The sequence below is a fragment of the Hylaeus anthracinus genome, unplaced genomic scaffold, assembly GCF_026225885.1.
Source record: "Hylaeus anthracinus isolate JK02 unplaced genomic scaffold, UHH_iyHylAnth1.0_haploid 12002, whole genome shotgun sequence".
NCBI classification, from domain to species: domain Eukaryota; kingdom Metazoa; phylum Arthropoda; class Insecta; order Hymenoptera; family Colletidae; genus Hylaeus; species Hylaeus anthracinus.
In genome coordinates this window covers 3,241,631-3,262,313 of record NW_026534349.1, presented here as the reverse complement: position 1 = coordinate 3,262,313, position 20,683 = coordinate 3,241,631, and the positions used below count along the sequence as shown (strand labels likewise).

At 42.0% G+C, this 20,683-nt stretch overlaps 1 long non-coding RNA gene across 1 annotated transcript in view; it reads right to left on the bottom strand.

Annotated features, from left to right (window-relative positions):
* Positions 1-222: 222 nt before the first annotated feature.
* The window catches only part of LOC128891549 (uncharacterized), a 150,952-nt gene continuing 130,491 nt past the window's right edge, over positions 223-20,683 (bottom strand). The window contains exons 6-7 of the long non-coding RNA XR_008460859.1: positions 20,398-20,512; positions 223-290 (exon numbers count right to left, since the gene is read on the bottom strand). This is a non-coding gene — a long non-coding RNA (uncharacterized LOC128891549). The remainder of the gene's footprint in view (positions 291-20,397; positions 20,513-20,683) is intronic.

Genomic DNA, 20,683 nt, shown 5'->3' with positions numbered 1-20,683 from the left:
GCGTTAGCTCGTTATATTTTTACAACGCTTGAAAAGAGCTCCACTTTCACCCATCAATTTATAAAAGTTTTGCTCACGTTGGCAAACCCAGCGCCCCAAAGGGCTGCACAGGACGCTTTCATCAGGTTCCTATGCTCTATCTAGTAATCTAGTTAAAAATGAACGGACGAAAGGTGTTAAGCTTCTTTCTAATATTTCCTCGGAAACTCAAGAGCGTCAAGAGACTCTTGCATTTTCAATTGTTCGTGCGTCGAACTTTTGCGAGTCCTCTCATCCGTCCCGGTCGCGTCCTGCGGGGAATTAAAAAATGCCGTAATTAGAGGGAGACGTATCAGGAGGATTAATAAGTAGAAATTTTTTTTCGGAAGGAACAACTCGCAACTAGATTAGGTCGAATTGTCTCTAGGAACATCGCGACTTGCTTCGTTTTAACGCTCGAGGCAATTAATTTTCAAACTCCTCGTTCTTGTGTACGCGTTACCGCTCAACGGTTACCGTGTTCTGTCGTAGACTCAGAAACGACGGAAACCTTAACACGGTTCCGAAAACACTCTCTGTTGCCAAGCTGCGCCCCCTCGTCTCGACAATATATCTGCATCGAGCCACGCCGCGGTTATTCTCCGCTTAGAGGTGTCTCGACGAAGGAAACGACGTAGCGGGATTTTCAGTTTTAAAGGAAACGGAATATCCGATTCGAGCGTTATTCCTTTTGACGCTAGAAATGGAAACGCGTCTATATACCTACTCGTGTACGTGCCGGCTGGAATCTATCTAATAATAATTTTAACTTTACCGAGAAATTTGTGTATATTATTAAGGGAATCCAGAAAATGAAGAAAACTCGGGGCGCGCTTTGGAAAAATTTCTCTGGAGACGAAACATTACTTTTCGTGCAACAGAAAGTTCGATGATGCAACTTGTATATTATTACACGTACGTTAAATATTAGAGTGACATTTTAGCGAGTTATTTTAATAAAACATCTCTGTACGATACTTTGTTAAAATAAATATTTTACGATACATACGATACAAAGGAAAATTGTTTTCCTTTCTCTCAAAATTCCTAAATCGAAAGTTCTCCCAACCTTTTACAGCATCATGTTCCCCTGTAAAATTATTTCCCGTTCGCGTTTCTATCGTTTCCTTCTCTCTCTCGAATTTTCTAAATCAGAAGCTCGCAAATCAACAGACTTTTACAACGTGTATTCCTCGTTGCACCGAGATAAATACTCGAAGCGTTGATGGTGCGGTAAAGAGAGCAGAAGGAAATACAGCGGAAGATGGTTGTCAAACAACGTAGTTCTCTGCGTGCGCAGTCGGCGAAGAGAGAAAGAATGATCTCGAGGTTGGCGTGCTCGCGGGCGAACGGAACTCGCAAACAGGAAGCTTCCGTGGGAGAATTATTTCGGAGGCGTGAGCTAGAAGCGTAATTACAACGAAAATTGCTTTCCCGATTTGTACAGGACGTTCCAACAACGACGATACTATCGAGTAGTGAATAATTGCTTTTGGAAAAAGTAAGTTTTCCGTTTAAGAAAAAAAGAAATTGAGCCCAAACGTTCATCGAGTACAGGAACAACTGCAAGTTTACACTTATTGGGCTTCCATTTTTATATATTCACGGTTACAGATTATTAAATGACGCACGATAAGATGTGAATTTCTCTTTAGAATCGTCCCTTGCTTGATTGCGCCATTATTTAAGGAACGCCCTGTATTCTCGATCGTGTAGGAGGCGGTGCAACAAGAAATGAAGAATGAAATCTTGGCTGAGAGTCCGTGGCGAAAATATCCCAACGGAAAACAAAGGGATCGGGTCGCAGGTGTTAAGGAAATTTCTCGCGAGACAACTTAACGGCCCAGCTAACCTAATTTCCGCCGCATTCCACCAATTTGTAGCTCGCCCTCGCCTAACTTTCATAGCACGAGGCAGTCGCGACCAACGAACACCGACTTTCTTCTTCCAGGGCCCTGGAAAGTCGTTGAATTCTCGTGTAAACTATCGTCTGTTTGTATTTTTTAACCGTGGAGGATCGAGATGTTGCGGAACAGAAGCTCGAAACTTGGTTTCGACTTTAATCGAAGATTCAGAAAGGTTACGTTGAATTACAGGAGTCTTTCAGACGGGTCCAGGACTCTGGGAAAATATCGCAACGGAAAGTCGCATTTGGATATTCCTGGCTGGCAGGAAGCGAGTCGAATGGGAATCCAATCGCGTGGAGAAAGAACGGATTTGGATCGCTGGCCGAAGAAGAAGTTTAAATTAAAGGGAATCGCGATGGCAAAAGACTTCTTCTCGGCTGACGGATCGATGATGCTCCATTTCCTGATAGAAAATGAAATATCATCGATACTTCCATGGTGGCATTTTACAGCGTTTAGTTTGGATGAATTCAGTAAAACGAGACTTTCGTTCAAATTTTCCCTCGAAACTCGGCAGGGACATAAGAGTTCGACTATAAATTTTCCTGTAGATTTCATTTATAGATGTCCCAAGCTGTCGATTTTTTAATTTCTCATTCGTTTGAAAAGAAACTACAACGATCGAAAGTAAACCAAAGCTTCTTTGTTTGAAATATTCCAATACCTGTCTTCGCCGAGGAGGTTGGCATAATCATTGAACAAGCCTTTGAAGTGTCCGTGGGGATAGCTGCATTGGAAGACTAGAACGCAATCGCCGGACAAAGATGTTGCTGGTAGACATAATTCTCGACGGTGTGCAGCAGTCCCTGTTATTGCAACATCCACGACGAACGTGGGTGGACCGGATGAAAAGACTGGAGGTAAAGAAAGGGACCGAAAGAGATAAATAAACAAAACGGCGAACACCCAAGAGCTGAGCAAAGCTCGCAGAAATTCTTGCGACACGGCAACTGTCGAGTTGCTTCTCTCGAGATCGTCCTCTTTTCTTCGTTTTCGTTTAAAATCGATCGATTCTAATCTTTCAACACCTCCATCGTCGAGTGGATATTTTGGGTAATTCTAATCCGTAAACCGAAACGATAAGACTTTAATGTCTTCGTTCGAACCCTTCACCGACGTTTGAAATTATTATTTAGGAGCCCTTTTACGCGTTGAAACATTTCTATCGAGGCGATACCTAGACTTTACATAAATTCGTATCATAAATGAGAAACACAAAGTTTAGAAAAATATATTTATGCGTGTATTCGCGCCCTTGTCACTCTTATTAAATAAACTGGTTATTCAGGCTGTGTTTGATACGATTAATTGTAACGTTGCTCAAACAAACGATCCATTCGAGATATAATTGAAAAACAGACATCCTCGCATCGATCGATCGATGCTGGCTTGTAACAATTTAATTCGCGCTACGTTTACGATCGATCCTGCAACACTCTAACGATTGTTCTCTCGTTAGCCATAAAGCTATCGCATCGATCATTCGCGTCCAATCGCGGCCTCTTTCCTCATTAACACATTTTCATTATACGTTCGCTTTTCACGCGTTTAATTGCTTTCGGTGAAATAATAGCCAGCAGTTACTCGATCGGTTGTTTTTTCATCCGGATTCCAGCGTCGACTCGACGCGAACATTTATTTTTTCCGGTTCTCGAATTTCGGTTTCGATTCGAGCGAATGTTATCGCGTTTTGCATCGGCTATGGTATCGTTCGTTACGTCACGTGTCGCGGAATTCGAACGTCGGCCTTTCAAACCAATATGAAAGGAATACACAGAGGAGAACGCGAAGTGGTTTCACCGGGACGATCGTTCTCGAAAATGGACCGCGTATAGGTCATTCCCGCGTCGAAACAGTGGGTTTTCGACTCGTTTTCAAAAGACGTACTCGACAATGGATTTTGTTTAATACCGAGTACGTTACGATTCGCGTGAAAATTCTTTAACGAATGCAGGCTTTCGAATACGACAGCTTTCGACAATTTTCGTAAGAATGGGGGCGTTGAGGTGATACTATCTTTTTGGAAAAGTTTCGAGGCAATTTTTAAAGACCTCAGGGACATATAAAAAAAACTTTATAGAACGAGTAATTATGTAATAAATAAGAAAATCTTTAGTTGATTTTGTTTGAAGGCTCTACTAATTTTCTATCGAAACAAAATTATTTCTGTAAGTTTCGTAAAGATTCGCTCGATACGTTACTTTCAAAATATGCCTCATTTCCGATATCCTGAACCAAGCTTCCCCCTTAAATCCCGAAAGGATGGATCGCGATATTAGCGATCGTACCTCTAGAAATTTCACATTTCTTTAAACGCAACTCGGTAGAAATCCTCTAATAGACCTCGAGCAACAAGAATGTTCACCAAGAAAAGTTCTGTTTTCGACCCAGAAAAAAAACATACCCCCTTAAGATTGACGTTACTCGCGAAAGTAGGAACGTCCAGACTTTTTTCTGAAGAGATACGTTATTGTTTCCCTGCTCGCTAAATCTTGACGGGATGTCGGCAGGGAAACCTGGAGTCGGAAAGGCAAGAACATCCGACCAAATGTTTCCTGGCTGTCGGTGTTAGCGAGCGTTGCCTTTGAAATTATTTCATTTCACCTGAAATAACAGAAGAGGTGCGCGCGGCCGAAATTGCGGCCAAACCCCGTTCCCGTCCCGCCGATCTCCTCCCAAATATGAAACCAGATGAAATAATGCTCGCGATGCCAACTCCCAGGGTTTCGCGAGACCCGGCGTCAAGTGACACTGTAGGATGCAGCTGGCGTTCCTCGTTTAAATATTTCTCATCTTCGTCTGGCTCCTGAAACTGTTTCATCGCGTCAGCAAGCTTCTGGAAATTCCCTTCGAAAATACCTCCTGTTTGTGGAACAAGGAGGAGAGGCTTCGTCCGCGTGTTGGCCACGGTTCGATCACGTTCGAGGCATCGGGGGTGGTAAGCTGTGTTCGTTTCGAAAAGTGGGAACGTTGAGCTAACACTCGGACTCGCTTCGCTGGGAACCTAATCCATGGAATTCACGGGACGTTATGAAATTTCTTTTATCGAGCTAATTCTTTTGCGTAAGAGACAAGAGTAATGGCTTTACGAGGGTGTTCCGAGAGAGGGTTAGGTTAGGTGTTCCCTATTCTTCGGTAGATAAATTTTCTTTTCTCTTTGCTCTGGACGATAAGTCGATAGCTGGGATTTTCAACGTCCACGAAGGTGATGTGCGAGCTCTGACCTCTTCCGTGGGAGGTTAGATGGATTCTAGTTCGCTGAAATAGTTGCTGGTTCCTTCGTAAGGTGTTGGGCGAATGGTGTACCTAAGCTCTTATATCCAACGGTGTATCCCCGATGGCTAAACATGGAAGGAATTCCATTCCGAGCACGTAAAGAGTCGACTAATGATGAAGAGTATTAATACTTACATTCTTTTTTTAGGAGGAATTGATTATGTATTTTTTTTTTTGTGTGTATTCTGGATGACGTTGTGCATCTTTGTTACGGTTGGTACGGTCCAAAAATTTTACTCCATTTTTCATACATAGTTTTTCGTGCGTTGATTATTTGATCAAGGCATCGTATTGGTGTTGTATTATTCACGATATATATTAATATACAGTAAGTCCTTTTTTTCTTCCAAAAATTCATTACTGTAAGCGAGAAACTACCAACGCAGTAAATAAATAGCAAAGTTAACATTGCAATTAAAAAGCCAACAAATGTTCTCCCAGTAGATGAATCGTACAGTTAATCAGTTTGCCACCTGAAAGACTCATTTGTCAGACCTTATACACGGCGAAATAACCTCGAAACACCTTACCTGCATTACTGCTTCTATACGAAAGGTGTTATCGCCCCCGAAATCACCGAGAACTGGCCAGTGACGCGACTGATTCCACGATTTCGCGTTTCTCCCCTGACTCGGCGATAAGAGAAACTCGATTAGCACCGCTGCCCGGACTGCTTCGTTCGCTGTATTTTTCCGCCGGCGTTCTTTTGTTTTATCAGCTACGCTCTATATCCTTAGCTAGCTGAGCTAGCAGTTGGTACTGACAGCCGTACACGAAGGGAGACCTACACTGGTTCGTGTGTATAGAATGTGTGTGTGTGTGTGTGTGTATTTCGCTGCGATAATGCTAGAATTTTTTGGTATGCATCGCTCCACGACGATGGCAGAGAAATGTCCAGACGTCGAGCGTATCGTTCCAATTTCTTTCACCGACAACAGTTGCTGCAGTTTATCGCTCCAATTTGTTTCACCAGCAACAGTTGCTTCGGTCCGCGAGCTACGTCTCTCCTTTCGGTGTGTTTCTAATTTAATTGCCGCGAAATAATACACGAATAAATATATAAATTAATTGATTCGTCAATCGTATCGACTATTCAATTTTCATCGGTGCATATCATCACAGTTGAATCCAGTCAATTTGGATGTCCAATAAAGATCTATTTTCTTAACCTGCTTCAATAAAAACACCCTTCAATAATGATAAAGCAGTCGCAAATGCATGAAACGAAAGACTCGATTAACAACTAAACAGTTCTTTCTTTGCTCCATCGAATTTTCACCGTTTAATTGGGTCATTTAGTAGCAAGGAAAATTTAATCATCGAGAACCAAAGAGTCCGTTCGAAGCGATACATCGAGTATAATTAATTGTCCAATGAAATATTAACGAGTCGGCTTTCAGGTCACGGATGTCTCGATCGTTCGAAAAAACTTCTGCTTCGAGACTGTCCTCTCCTATTATTACGCAAATAGTCTTCGAAGCGTCGACTATCGGCGTCTTCATCTCGTACACGTTCCGTTTCACGCGTAATTTCTCATTCTTGGAGAAATCCTGCTGTCACCGTGTTACGTAGTATGGCAGTTACAGCGACACGGGCGAAAACGCAATTTGTAAGCAAGCCAGAACCTCCGTTGAAATATTCAACCACCGCTAGCGACGGAGGAACGAGAAAATGAAAACACGAACGAGAGACAATAATCGTTAATTACGAGTAGACCGTGAGAAAGGTGCCTGAACGACGCTGGTTTGCTAACAACGAATGCTTCGGAAATTTTAAGAGAGATGGGACTGCCGCCACCCGTTCTCAGTTGGACGAGGGACGAATTATTTTGCTTTACGTAGATGAAACTGACGAGTAGACTACGAATGTTATACATTTACGACATCAATCAACACTTGGTTTACAGAGTCATTTTGGCCCGTTTCAAATTTCACGAGATTTTTAAAAAAAATCGTTTATATTCTTTGCCAACCACTTGTGCTGACATTTGTCCATGTAAAAAAAACAAGCATACATCAGAGTTCACTTTTGTACGAGCCTCCTAATTAATTTTAGTAAATCGACACGACTTATTAACACGTTACTTGCGATGCTAGAACACGTGAAAATTTGTACAAAGTTAAAATTTTATTTCGGAACTATTCGAGAATAGATAATCGTAGAATATATTCGACATACGAAAGGTACCCATTGAGAAATTTCGAGACGAGTATTAATTTCATATTTCCTGTGAAAATATTAATCTCGTTTCACAAGCGAGGTGTGAATAGACGTGACCCAGAAAATTTATCTTTTAGGCTCCGAATGTTCCTGATGGTTGACCGCCATCTTCATTAGCGGGAGATGTATTATTCAAGAAATTCTTTAGTGAGATTGAACTGGCTGACTTGATATATCCGGAAATTTGAAGGTGAGTAGGTTCTAAGGTGAAAGGTAAGGAAGAAGACAATCTTGGAAGGCTGGTACCTATTCTCAGCTGGTCCGCGGATGAATTATTTTGCTGGGCATAGGTGAAGTTGAACAATATGGCGCTACTTCACCTTGGTATCGCGTAAATATATGCGTGACACACCGATGTCTGGCTAGAGGTACGTGTCGATTCTCGCAACAGGAAATATTATACCTTCCTTTATAAACTACTGGACAAAATTAGCGGAACACTTTTTTAAATGTTCATACATATGAGAGTTTTCAATCGATTTCGGTGAAACTTCGCGAGGAAAAGTGTTCCGGTAATTTTGTCCAGTAGTTTATATCCAACAGTGACCTACAAAATAACCAAATCTTATTCCTAGCGAGAGGTTCTCTCCTCTAATCCTAGTTCGATTACTACCCTTGAACATTCTACTCAAGCTACCAAAGAAAAATACTCTAAACTCGATACAATTGAAAACGAACGGAACAGGATCGTGTTTAGGGTAATTTTCACCAGGAAAGCTCGTCAACGCAGCGCTAATGTTCTCACAAAGAACATAACAGAGTCCATCGATAACGTTTAACGCCGAAATTCCAATTAGCATCGAGTCAATGGATTTCCCTGTCCGAATGAACGCAAGCAAACGACCCCATAACTCGAATATGCGATAAAAATAGTCGCTCGACAGTCGAAACTGCTGCACCCGGGCCTGGTACGTATGGGAGGCAGTAGAATGACCACGGATGGGGGATGGTGGAGGCTTCGCGACGTTGGCAGAGACGCAAGAGGGTAATTTGCGGGTGTAGCTAATTACAAGCCTCGTTACGGGAACGTCGGAGTAATTTCGTACGGATTCCACGTCGTGCAACCAGTAGTCGCTTTTTTTTCCCTTTATTTTCCCTCCGTTCGAACCCTCCCCGCTCGCGCTGCTGATCGGTCAGCCGGCTCGCGGAACGACAACGTCGAGAGATCGTTACATCGGAGGCGCTTTGTTCGTTGTTTTGCTCGTTATCGGCAACATGGTTTGACAGATTGGAAATTCACGTAATTATATCGTGGTCTGCCCCGTCGAATTTAATCGTTACCGTACAGCGTCACTGGTTCGACGGGTACGCGAAAATAAAAGAGGATGGGACCGTTAACGCGAAGCAATTATTCGCGTAGCGAATGGATCGACGATGAAGTCCGCGGTGATTTGCACTTTGAGATTGAAGGAGGTGCGCGTTTTCTTTTTAAACGTTAAACGTCTGATAATGCGATTTAAAAAAAAAATAAAAGAAGAAGAAGAAAGGAAGAGAGAAAAGATTAACGTACCTTCGCGGGGAACGTTTCACAATTGAATTTATCGATCTACGCCGAAGCTTCGTCCTCCGAGACGTCGCTTGTAGGATATACCCTGACAGCCGAGCGAAATGGCACGCATGTGGTATGTTTTCGAGAATATTCAAGCAAACGATATACAGCCAGCGACGAAATGTATATCGTGAGATGGAATCGAATTTCAAAAATGTCGTTTACATTCGTATGCTGTCTGGGTGTAGACTAAATATTGCGGTTGAATGATACGTTTCTTTTTATATAGTTTCGTAATATTCCCGGAGTTCCTGTTCACCCCTTTAAGAATGGCAACGAGGTGCGCACTGAATTCCGAATAGTCGACGCGGGGTCTTTCGTGATTTTTCAAAGTTTTCTTTGTACCTACCTGTGAATACAGTACATGCGATGTTCGATATTCTTTCCTATTTCTTATACCAGAAAACTTTATTTTTGCAAGCCTGAAACGAACACGTTTCACTTAAATAAAAATTAAACACTTATCGTCAAGTAATTTTCCTTAATAAAAGTATAGGACGTCGGCTTTAATTTACGGTCAGATTCCTTAAAATGACATTTTCCTATCAAAAGTTATGAATTTTTAATAAATAAATTGCTTGTTTAACGACCTTGCTACGAACGAACGTATTTATTTATGGAAAACAAGTTTCGTTCCCAGAAAAACCTTTTGAATCTTCTCTAATAGACACCCGAAACTAATACCATGAATTTTTACAGGATTCTTGCAAGACTCGAAAAAGATCCATGTTGCAAAGATCCACTCCGTTCATCACTTTCAAAGCTTCGCAATATTTTCCCAAAGACAATGATCCATCATGAAAACCACTTCGACTCCCTTCTCCGCGAATTTCTTTTTTTGTTTTGATGGACCGCTCCATCCACTCTGTTTCCCGGCGGAAGTTTCGATCCAAAGATTTATTCGTGGCAGTCTAGCCGAGACTATCCGAAACCAGTGCACTCATCTAGCGAAGCAACGCCAATATTCGTCGGTGATTTATGGGGAGATCGTTAGGAAAGCGTATTTCCGAACATCAGCAGGCGGGGAGTAGCGTGACGGCGACGGAACGATGCGAAAATTGCGAGCAATCGACGCCAGTAACGTCTTGTCCTAATTGCCTGTCGATCGCCAACAAAATCGTGCGTAGATGGTTCTGTTCGCGCTAACTTCTCAAAGTGCTTTTGTCAAAGACTTTTGTCCATTAGATTTAATGCGGTCCGTCGATCAAGGATAGAACAAGGATAGAGGATTTTCTTTCTTTCTCCCTTCTCTCCTATCCTTGTTCGATCGATTGTGGCGGACTGCATTAATCGATAAAAGCATTTTGAGAAGTTAGCGAGAATAGAACCTACAGGACGAGGCGTATTACGTGTTGCGCGAGGGAACACCTCGTGGAAACGAAAATGGAAGATGGAATAATTTTTAATTAAAGCTAATTGATGCCTGACGGTATTCCCTATCGCGCGAGGTTCAGAAATACTTTGCCACGCGAGGATTAAACCGGTTGATGTATCTAGAGGGAACCTACAATTCGCTGCGTAATATCTCATTGGAGTCGGAATCGTGCAACGTTGGGGTGAGTACTTCTCGTAATATATTAGATCGTTCCATAAGTAATGTAGTATCTCGATGCTATTCTTTGGTGAAAGAAATTAAAATTTATGTTTACTTTACCGTAGGTTACTACAACCTCTTTCCATTTTTTAGTTATCATATCGATTCACCCTTCTCGAAATGTTCGGTGTTTTGATGTAAACGATACTGATTTTACTAATATTTTCTATAATAGTTAAAAAAATATTGCAGCAATCAAAATACATAGTAATCGCTTAGCGAAAAGTTCAAAATGGATTCCACAAAAGATTCCATTTATATCTTTTGTTGTATTTTACTCATGGGAGTTGACATTACTCATGGGATGACCCGATATAAGAGACTCCAGAATTGTATACTTTCCATCTAAAAATTAAGCAGAAACTCAAGTACTATCAAGGATTAACATTGCCTTCAAACGAGCACGCATCTCATTAGACCGTTTTATCACCGCGAACTACTCGAATCACCGATGTCAGGCTCATCGTTGATTCATAAGAGGACCTCCCCGAGCCTCGCGACAACGTGATCGATACAGAAACTATAATCTGCTGTTAGAACTTCCCGGGTAGACTTTGCAACTTCGTACCAAGTTCGGTCGGTTCAGCCAGCACAGCGGGGAAGCAATTATTCTTGCTTTACGATCGCGAAACACTTCGTCAGCCCGTCGCTGGCCAGACACTTTCCAACGAATTAGGACGAAGGCGATAAAATCTTTGACGAGTCGCGATTCCGCCCCTAGAAGGACGAGCGTGGGCTCTGATATCACTGACGCAGCTCGCGATTAAAGCAGCTTCATTTCGGGACGATATAAAGCGGCCGCTTGGGTCCCGTCTTTACGACCGACCAAATCCCTCCATTTTGTCCACGCGTGGAACCCGTAAATTGCGGCTTTCTTTTTCATTCTGCTGGCTCCGGATTCCCGCATAAATTATAATTCGGAGAGATTAGCGCCTCGCGTATCGAAAATGAAAGACTGAGTCACAGCAACGCGTGGGTACAGCCACGTAGTTACTTTCTAAAATTTCCCCACAAAAACGGAATATTCTACTCGAAAGGTCCAACTTTATTTTTCACCCGAGCATCTCCTCCTGGGAAAAATGTATATAGTCAACCGTCTTGGTCCGAAGCAAGCAATTTCTCTACGCAACAATTTCTCGCATAATTTACAGGCTATTCGGTATGATCACGTTAGACGCCTGGACCTGTATTTTCCTGGCCACTCAGCCCCGGCCGCTGTTATCGTTTCGTCCTTATTCCCTCAGAGAAAATTGAATCCTTTTGTACGAACCCTTCCTCCGTCCGCGGATAATATTCGCTGTAATTTTCCACCTGCTGGACATCGATATCCCGGTCCGATAATAATCCTCCCCTTCTACCGCTCTGCATCCCCGTGTTGGATACATGCTACACTTTGCACGCCTCTTTCGGGGGTGTGTAATCTTTTATCGAACGGTCGGTTTTTATCACGCCAGTGGTTACGATAACGAGCGCTGTGTATCGGGAATTCGAGGGCCGCAGGATTATTTTTTAAAAAAATCGAAAGGAAATAGAGGATACCGTGGCAGTGTGTTCTGAACATTGGAATTATTGTAGAGGTTATTTGCTTATAGGAGACTATGTTGGCTCCAACTTCGTTTAGTTTTGAGGAATATCAGAAAGAATGAAAAGTAACGTCGTTTCTTTTACATTAAACTGAAAGAAATTTTTAATAAATCTCCATTTTTGTGTGTAAATTCTAGTGCGCAAATATCCAATGCCAGATCGATAAAAATCAATGAGCTGACGAGTGACAAACAAATATTTCAAATTGGAAAAACGACATTACTTTCCAGTCCACCTAATATTATCGGTAAGTGGTCATTTCTGTGTGGAAACTGTGTGTAGTGGTAATTTTTATCTGTTTCCGTTTATACGTTTTCGATGTAGGTGACCGAAGAGGACAGAAAAAGACACGAGAGAAATCGTTCCAATAAAAGTGGAGCTTGCCGAGTCTACTGCAAATATGAATTTTTTAAACGAGGTCTACTTCGCTAGGGAAATTCTGAAAAACTGGATGACGCCGTATATCTTCCCCATTCTCGCCCTAAAATTAACACGCGACCCATGCGCATTAAATTGCATATAAAAATATCTTCCTCCATAATGGTTTAATTTTAGAAGACACTACTCAACTTCGACATCAAGTTTCGAGAACTTCACTTCCGTGAAACGTAAACGTAGAAAAATGAAATATTTTTGTCCATAAGATCGAAATAGTTACAAACGAACGAAGTGTAGGTTGGGTGTTAATTCTCTGTTACCACTCAAGAATGTTCCTGAAAATTCGCGAACGACTATTTCTGAGGTTTGTTAACCACTTTGAAGAAAGATGAACGAAAATTGTGCCCCGACAATCGCACTCGTGCTACGAGAGCAGCTGCATTTGCATTGCTGTTATATAAATTGTTGTACGGCGTCGTAAAAGGCGCTCCTCGAGCTTGGGATATTACGAAAATTTACGGAAGCATCCTCGAAAAGGAGTTTCGAAGGGGAGTGGAGAAAACGAACAAAGCAACGATCACATTCAGAACAAGACGTCATGCCGGAAACGGACATTTTTCTCGGCAAAAACACTCGGAAGACAGGATGTACTCGATGAAATACGAACGATAAAACTACGAAAGAAAAGGTTTATTACTATTTATTCGCGCGAAGAATAATTACGCAAGGAAAGAAATTCGAGATTATTCGAATACCAATAAAATACATGATAGGATTGTCAACTTATAGACAACGGAAAAATGTATCTTCGTTGCAGCTAAACGTTATTGAATTTTTAATAAATGTTCCGACGTCTTTTAAATTGTTCTTAAAATCAAAAATATGTTAAACCGAGCTCGTTGTATAGCCGCATCCTTTCTTTAATTAAGCGACTGTTTGCTAGTTAAAAAAGTTGGAGAACGTTCGAAACGTGGAATTTCGAATGCAACGGTCGCGCGCATCGACCAGAGAGGAAAAAATGTTTCGCCAGTGACGACCATAAATTTTTATTAGAGGTAAAAGCGCAGGGGCGACGCGCATTTGTCAAGTGACGACGCAGTGTCGAACGAGGTCGCGGGAACAAAGAGATTCATAGGGTTTGAAATAATAAAAATCTTTTTTTCATAACGCCGACGACGGATGATTTGTGGACCGTCGAGTGGACTTACGATTACTCGCAGTTAGACCTCGACGGAGAGAAACATTAAAAGTAAGAAAAAAATGTACGAACACCAGCTTGCTCGATTACTTAATTATACAAAAATAATACAACATCGAAATAAGAGAAAATCGAAAATCGATTTTTTGTTGAATAAGTAATTGTGTCTATCGCGAATGTTCTCGTATTTGTAAGGAATTTATGTACGTTTCATATTTCTCGACAAAGTTGACTCTGTCTTATCCCTCTCTGATTTTGTCCGATTTACAAAAATAAAATGATGTTCTATTCTTTAAGGTTCTATTCTTAAGATTCGATTGATTTGGAACGGTCGGCTGGAAGAGCGATTGAAAATGGGAGAGAGGCGAATTTCGTAGAATGGAACGGAAAATTTCGGTTCGCGTGGCTCGAAAGATGGCAAGAAGTTGAGAGCGCGCGGCGGGATACGCGCTCGTCGAGCCCGGTAAGAAACAAAGGGTGGAAAACAATGCGATTCCTGATACACGGAAAGACGTCGTCGTCGCTTTAGTTTCGTGCGATGGTTGAGATTCAGAAGTGCCGCTGGAACCATAAGCACCCGGAACGAACCAAGGATCTGCGGTGCACTTAGATGAAAATCTTAAAACGCAGTTTGAGATCTGAACAAACAGATCCCACGTTCGATAGTCTGTTATTCCACGCGTCGTTCCTTTCCCTTCGATCAACTTGTGCTGAAAATTTCAGTTTGAACGTTCGCGGGGATAGGAAATGCAATTGTTTCATCATCGAAGTAACAGTTTCTTCGAGGGTAACGGAAGTAAAACGTAAATGTAAATTTTCATTTTCATTTTGTCTGAAATGAAAATATTTCTAAGACGTTTATGTATTATTTAATCGATTCTTTATGCAGCCGAACGATAATTGAAAAGGTAACTTTGAAATCCATTAATAAGTCCTTAAACTTTCATCGAGTGCGAATAGATTCGTTTTAATTTTATGTTCGAGCATACTTTTTATTCGCAGATATTCCCCGACGATTCGTGAATTTCCATAGTTGATAAAATCGCATAAATTAGCGTTTCGACATTTTCCTTCGTTTTCGTGCGAGTGACAGGCAACAACTGCGGTTGCAGATGGTAAATCCTTCACATACGGAAAAACAAAAATCACTTTGGAATAAAACAGCGAATGCGAAGGAGGGCGGGACTGGTCGAAGCGAGATTTGCGTTCGGAGATTGACGTATTTCCTTGAATTTAACGTAAAAGCCACGAGCGAATTTTAGGGAGAAAGTTCGAACGCAGCGCTGCCTTTGGTTCGTTTAAACTCTGCGACATTCGACAAAATTGTCGCGAAAGATAAACAACGAGAAGAATTGGTAAATTGTTTTAAATGAGTTTGACCTTACAGAGGAATGTTATAACAGGTAGAGAATCGATGAATCGATGGAAAAAGTAACCACAATTCGCCACAAAATTGCCTCCAAGTTTCCATTAAAAATCTCTTGGAGGAAGAACAGTTAAGAATGGAATCCCTGCGCTTGGTTTACCGCCGAGCAAAGCTCCGAGAGTAAATACGAATTTTCTAATCCCTTTGACTGCTTCCCGAGAATATTCCAATCTTCAAAGAGATAATCTCCCCTCGAATCCGAGGAAAACACCGATTAACACGGGCGGCGGTCGTGAAAGACGAGACCGGAGATAAAGGAATGTTCGATACAAGACGAAGGAAGAAACGGTCCATTCGATGCAAAAGAAGCGGAATCTCCGCGCTGGGTAAAGGAACTGCGGTGGAACCAAAGTCTCGGGAGTCGAGGCTTCTGGCACCCACGAATTTTCGTGAAAGCCTCGGATAGCTCCAAGACGGTGGATCGCGCGAATGAAAGGCTATTTAAATCGTCTATTCCCGTGTTCGTACCGCTTCCATCCGGAGTTCGCCTAATGCGTGCGTTTCCTCTTTCTTCCGCCTGGCTGGGGAACGCTCATCAACGAGCCAAGTCTTCCTCGAGCTCTTAGCGACAAGTGTTACCATCAGCGGAGAACTTCTGTCTCTCGCGTTCGTTGCGAATTAGGTTTTAGAATGACTAACGTCCCGTCGTTTACTCCAGAGATTTAGGATTCTGCTTGTTAGTCTCCGCGACGCTATCCATCGCGTCGTGGCGCTTCGGCTTCTGCTTTTCAGCGTTCAGAATTCTTCAGATCGAAACAGATTTTCGATCAATTAGTCTGATTGGACTAATAAGAATATTTTTGTTTCTTATTACAAACAAACAAATATTAATCTACAGTTGAATGTGTTTGTTCGGTTGGAATTAGGTTTCAGGACCACTCGACCATAGTAGATACTCCGATATCGGTTGATCGAAGCGAAGTTTCGAATCACTGCTGCATGGCCCATCGCTGAAGTAGCTATCGGTTCAACTTACAAGGATTGAATGCGTTTTATTATCATTGGCACAACTTTCGAGATCCTTGGAAGATATGTGGCTCGTTTATTTTGGAAAAGGCGCCGAGCGGATTGCATTTTGGATGGGTGTAAAACTTCGAAATGGTAACTTCCGGCGTGGTGGATGCCAAGTAATTTCGCGAAGTCCTGAAGAGGCACGGCATCATTGTGCGAATTTTCTCGATGTATTTAAAGATATATTTATTTTTTTATTTAGCATAGATTTATATATATATATAAATCACGTTTTCCGTCATTAAGGCCTGCGAAGAGTCAGGACTAAGTAGTGTCGTTTCGATTTGATTGTATTATAGTAGTTCCCCATGTTTGTTCGCAGCGAGTCGAGTTTTGGTACGACGAGAGACGATGTGTAGTTTAGAACTCGCGATGTAGATCCTCGTTCCAGTTTCAACGTGACACTATGTTACATTGAAATTGTTGCCCTACTTGAACTAACTGACGACCCTCCACTTGCTACGAAAAATAAGACGTTTTATAGCTATTTCATCGTAATTCGGCTTGGTACGCTCGAGAGGGACTCGGCAGAAGGAAACTTGACTTTAGAGCTAAAGCACGTAAAGGATACCGAAATGCCTAAGACATAAAAGAGCTTGGATCGCCCGAGAAATTTGTCTGAAGTGAATCCTGTTATTTATCGTCCTTGCTTCCAAGAAGGAGATGACGAATATTAAGATAAATATTGTGCACGATGCGAGCCCATTTATCGAAGTTCATTCCTGAAGATATCTTTTATTATTTCCTTGTATTTGTATTACATAACTCGTCTCTCTATGAGTAATTCTCAGGTAACGATGATTCTCATTTTCGTCGTTGCGAATGTAATTGAATTTCAGGAAAAAGGAGCTCTAATTGTAAGTTCTCAAGTTTTCTTTCCGAAACTGAATGTCGTATGAATAGACTGTAAATACAAAAAAGTTTTCTCTCATCTCTCTATATAACGCGAAATTTTTTTAAAGGGTTAATAAATTCTTCCTTAAATATTTTCTTCATTTCATGTTTGTCCCTTTATATTTTAACCGATCTAGTTTCCCCTGCTCACGCCGATACAGTTGAAATTTCCCTCGTTCTCCGAAACACGTAAATCTTCACGGAAGAGAAGCTTCCGTTTCGGGCCAGATTCGTATAATTCGTTACTCGCTCGATTGAACATCCCTTCCGTACACGTGTACGCATGCACATCCGCGCGATTGCTTATTCTCGAGCTCGCGTGCGCAACGCTAAGTACGTTTCAAAGTCGAGAGCTAAAGCGAGGCTTCTCGGCGAACTAAGACGCGACGATTGTTCCGCGGCGCGATCCCTCTCGTTTGTTATTCCATGTTCTTTATAGTAAACTGGCTGGAAAACTTTGGGACTCCGTGGTGCATTTTGCTCTGTCAACTTCTTCGTCCTCTCGCGTGATCCTTCGCGAGTTTCAAGAAATTCCGTCTCTTCTAATTCCGTCCGCAACTCCGTACCTCGTCGTTTCGCTGATAATTTTATGGTTGCTTGAATCCTGGCGCACGACAATTCAAGGGGAGACATTTTTCTCTCGTTTCCTGGTAACTTGATTTCTTCTGAATCGTTGACTGTGATGCTGGTTATTAAATACAGAGTGCTTCCAACGTAGGAAGTATATTCTTAACATTTATTTACTTCTGGAAATTAGATAGGGAGTCCTGTGTATCTTTGTAGAAGCACGGTCCCAGCTGATCCTCGAATATATCAAGAAATATATTTTCTTCGATAACCGACTCAAGAAATTTACTAATGATATTTATTTATTTCGTTAGTTATTCGTTTATTTGTGATACTTTCGTTCCGGTAAGTTACGTTTATTTGATTTAAAATTTAAAGAAAGAAGTATCTATTAAAATATCCTGACGAATAACTTATTAATAATCCTGTCTCAAATTTTCCCTGAAACATTTTCTTCATTTTCAGTGAATCGTCGAATGGAAAGGGTCGATCATGGTTGAATACAAAGGGCGCGAGCGAAGCGAATTATATCGTCCATCGTGTCAGACGGTTTCCTCGCATGAAAGTTCGGGTTCGGAAATTTTTTCGGTGCGCGAGCGTTTTTTTAAATATTTTTATTAAGCTCCATTCGGTGTTCGTTGGCCGGGCGCCAGCGCCCTGGGGTGCATTTTTATTTATTTTCTTCCCGTTGTAAAAATGTTCGTCGCATGACGCGGTATTTCTTCTTCTTTGCCCCGATATTGGATGCTTCCGCGAAATATGGGAATCCACTTAAGTAAATTTCTGCATATTTTATGCAAAGTGTTATCGACGTGAACTGCAATTCAGATTTCACGTCTCGGCTGGATTTTAGTGACGCGCGCTTGCTACACCTACGCCTCCGCTCCCTCTCGCCGCCGCCCCTCCCCTTGCCCCGTCGTTGGTATAAATTCACGGTTGCTCGAACCACCGGAAGTTTCGTTTCACGTCTGTTCCCTTTTTTCCTTTCTACATCCGCGAACGGTTTCTCCCTATTGGCGACGAAGTTACGGTCTCTCGGGAATTAAAATGGACGAAATTTCGAAGAATCTCACGCTGAAGCAAAATTTCGATTCGACGGTGATTCTTTGAAAGGAAGATTAAAAGATTAATTTATTTGATTTCTATTATAAAAGGTGATCGGAATTCTTCGAATTCTTACTTCATCGAGTTACAACTAAGAACCCCTTTTATTTTTTAATACAAGCACCCTTCTCAGTCGTTCCATGGTCAACAATCGAGCATATCCAACGAAAGAAACAACGATCTCCGACATCCACCTCGTCCAAAGAGAGTTAGGCAACTAAGAAGATGACAGGCCGATTGATTCGCAGCGTTAACGGCGTTAACATTCAAAGGGTCAAAGGGCGAAATTTCTGGCTCGCAATAACGTCGCGCACGTTGATCTTGTTAACCCCGTTTCGCTGACGGGTCTGCCTAAGATTGTAGCCCCCGTTACGGACCGTCGTCGGTGTCTATATTGACAAACGCAAGGGAAACAAGGGCAGAGGCGAGCCAGGGGAGGGTTGAAAGAGCGAAGCAGGGCAGCGCGTTACGGTGGACTGACCGTAAAAAAAAAAGCGTACATTTTTACGAGCACTCGCTCTAAACGACAAAATGCAATTCTACGGGCGAGCACCCTGTGAGATGTTGTTAAGATGGCGCTACGTCTCGACTGCCGACCCTCTTCGCGTCGTTCAGCCACGTATGAAACGTCCCCGCTTGGAATTGCATTGTTCCTTACCCGCTGCACTTTTCCCTTGCTGTAATTTATCGTAACGAGCTACGGGGATTCATGCACTGCTTCGACGTTCCGACTACCAAAAAGCAAAGGGGGACGTCGAAGACTGAGAGAATTCGAGTCCTGGGAGACTCCACTTCTTCGCTATTATTTCGGAGGATTTTTCGATTATGTACCGTACTGTGTGTATTTCATTAAAAACGTAGGATCGTTAAATAAAAATACTTGGAATGCTTGGCTGCATTTTTCAAGTTCTAATCAATTGTAAAAGAACACCAGCCTCTGCTTTTATTTTTAAGATAACAATTTAGAATGCTTTCCACCACCGAATCTGCCATCAAATAATGCACCCTTTTCGATGTAAATTCCCTTATCAATTAAATCCTCAAAGGAGCTGAAATTTTAACTCGATATTATTAGTGTCCTCGTTCGTTAATTTTGTGGTACCATCAAAGCTGAACGGAAAATTAACAGCGTCGATCGCGATCCTCGACAGAGTCAAGACACATCTGTGGAATGTCACCGACGCGCGTGTCTCTATAAATCAATATTAAGAAACGTTGGTTCGCGTGCAGAGGTTTTAACTAACCTCGTAAAGTCTGGTTAACGACTGAGAGGGTTCTAACGCGTTACACGTAAAAAACGACACCTGTCTACTTATCGTGACCTGCTCCTGAAATATGTTTATCATTGTCCATTCTACCACGAAACGTAGAAGGAAAATTTTCAGGTTTTTTGTTACCTGGCAAAAATGTACCGAAGCTACTGTAAGCATACTTCGACCGATAAGGAAGTGTTTAAATATCGTGGTATTCCCATTTTACCGAATGTTCCAGCTAACCTACTTACAGACGTAAATATGTGGGGTAAACATGAACTCGAATTTCCGAGTGTGTAACGAAGACAGTGTTCTGAGGGAGACAACGAAATAAGGCGTATAAAAGTCGTTCAAAAATGTGATTTCAGCAGTGCACGGTAACACCTTCTCGCTGGAAGAACATTGGATTTAAACTTACCTGTTTTCCCGCGCTCCCTGGAGTACTGTTCGGTTTTCCGCGGAACCAGCAGCTTGGCGTCGTAGCGAACGTGACGTTGTTCGCTATTGAAACGTCCTTCCAGGAACGGAAAGCCCTGACAGTAGAAAAATAATTTAATTAGTACATAGTGACTACTTCGGACAGCGTGGAACAGTCGAGAGTTTTATAAAGTGGGCGAGTCGAGAGTCACAGTGGTTTGATATAAAACTATTGATACGCGGAGTCTTCGAGCGCAAGTAGAAACAGTTAGCAATGGTCAGACGCG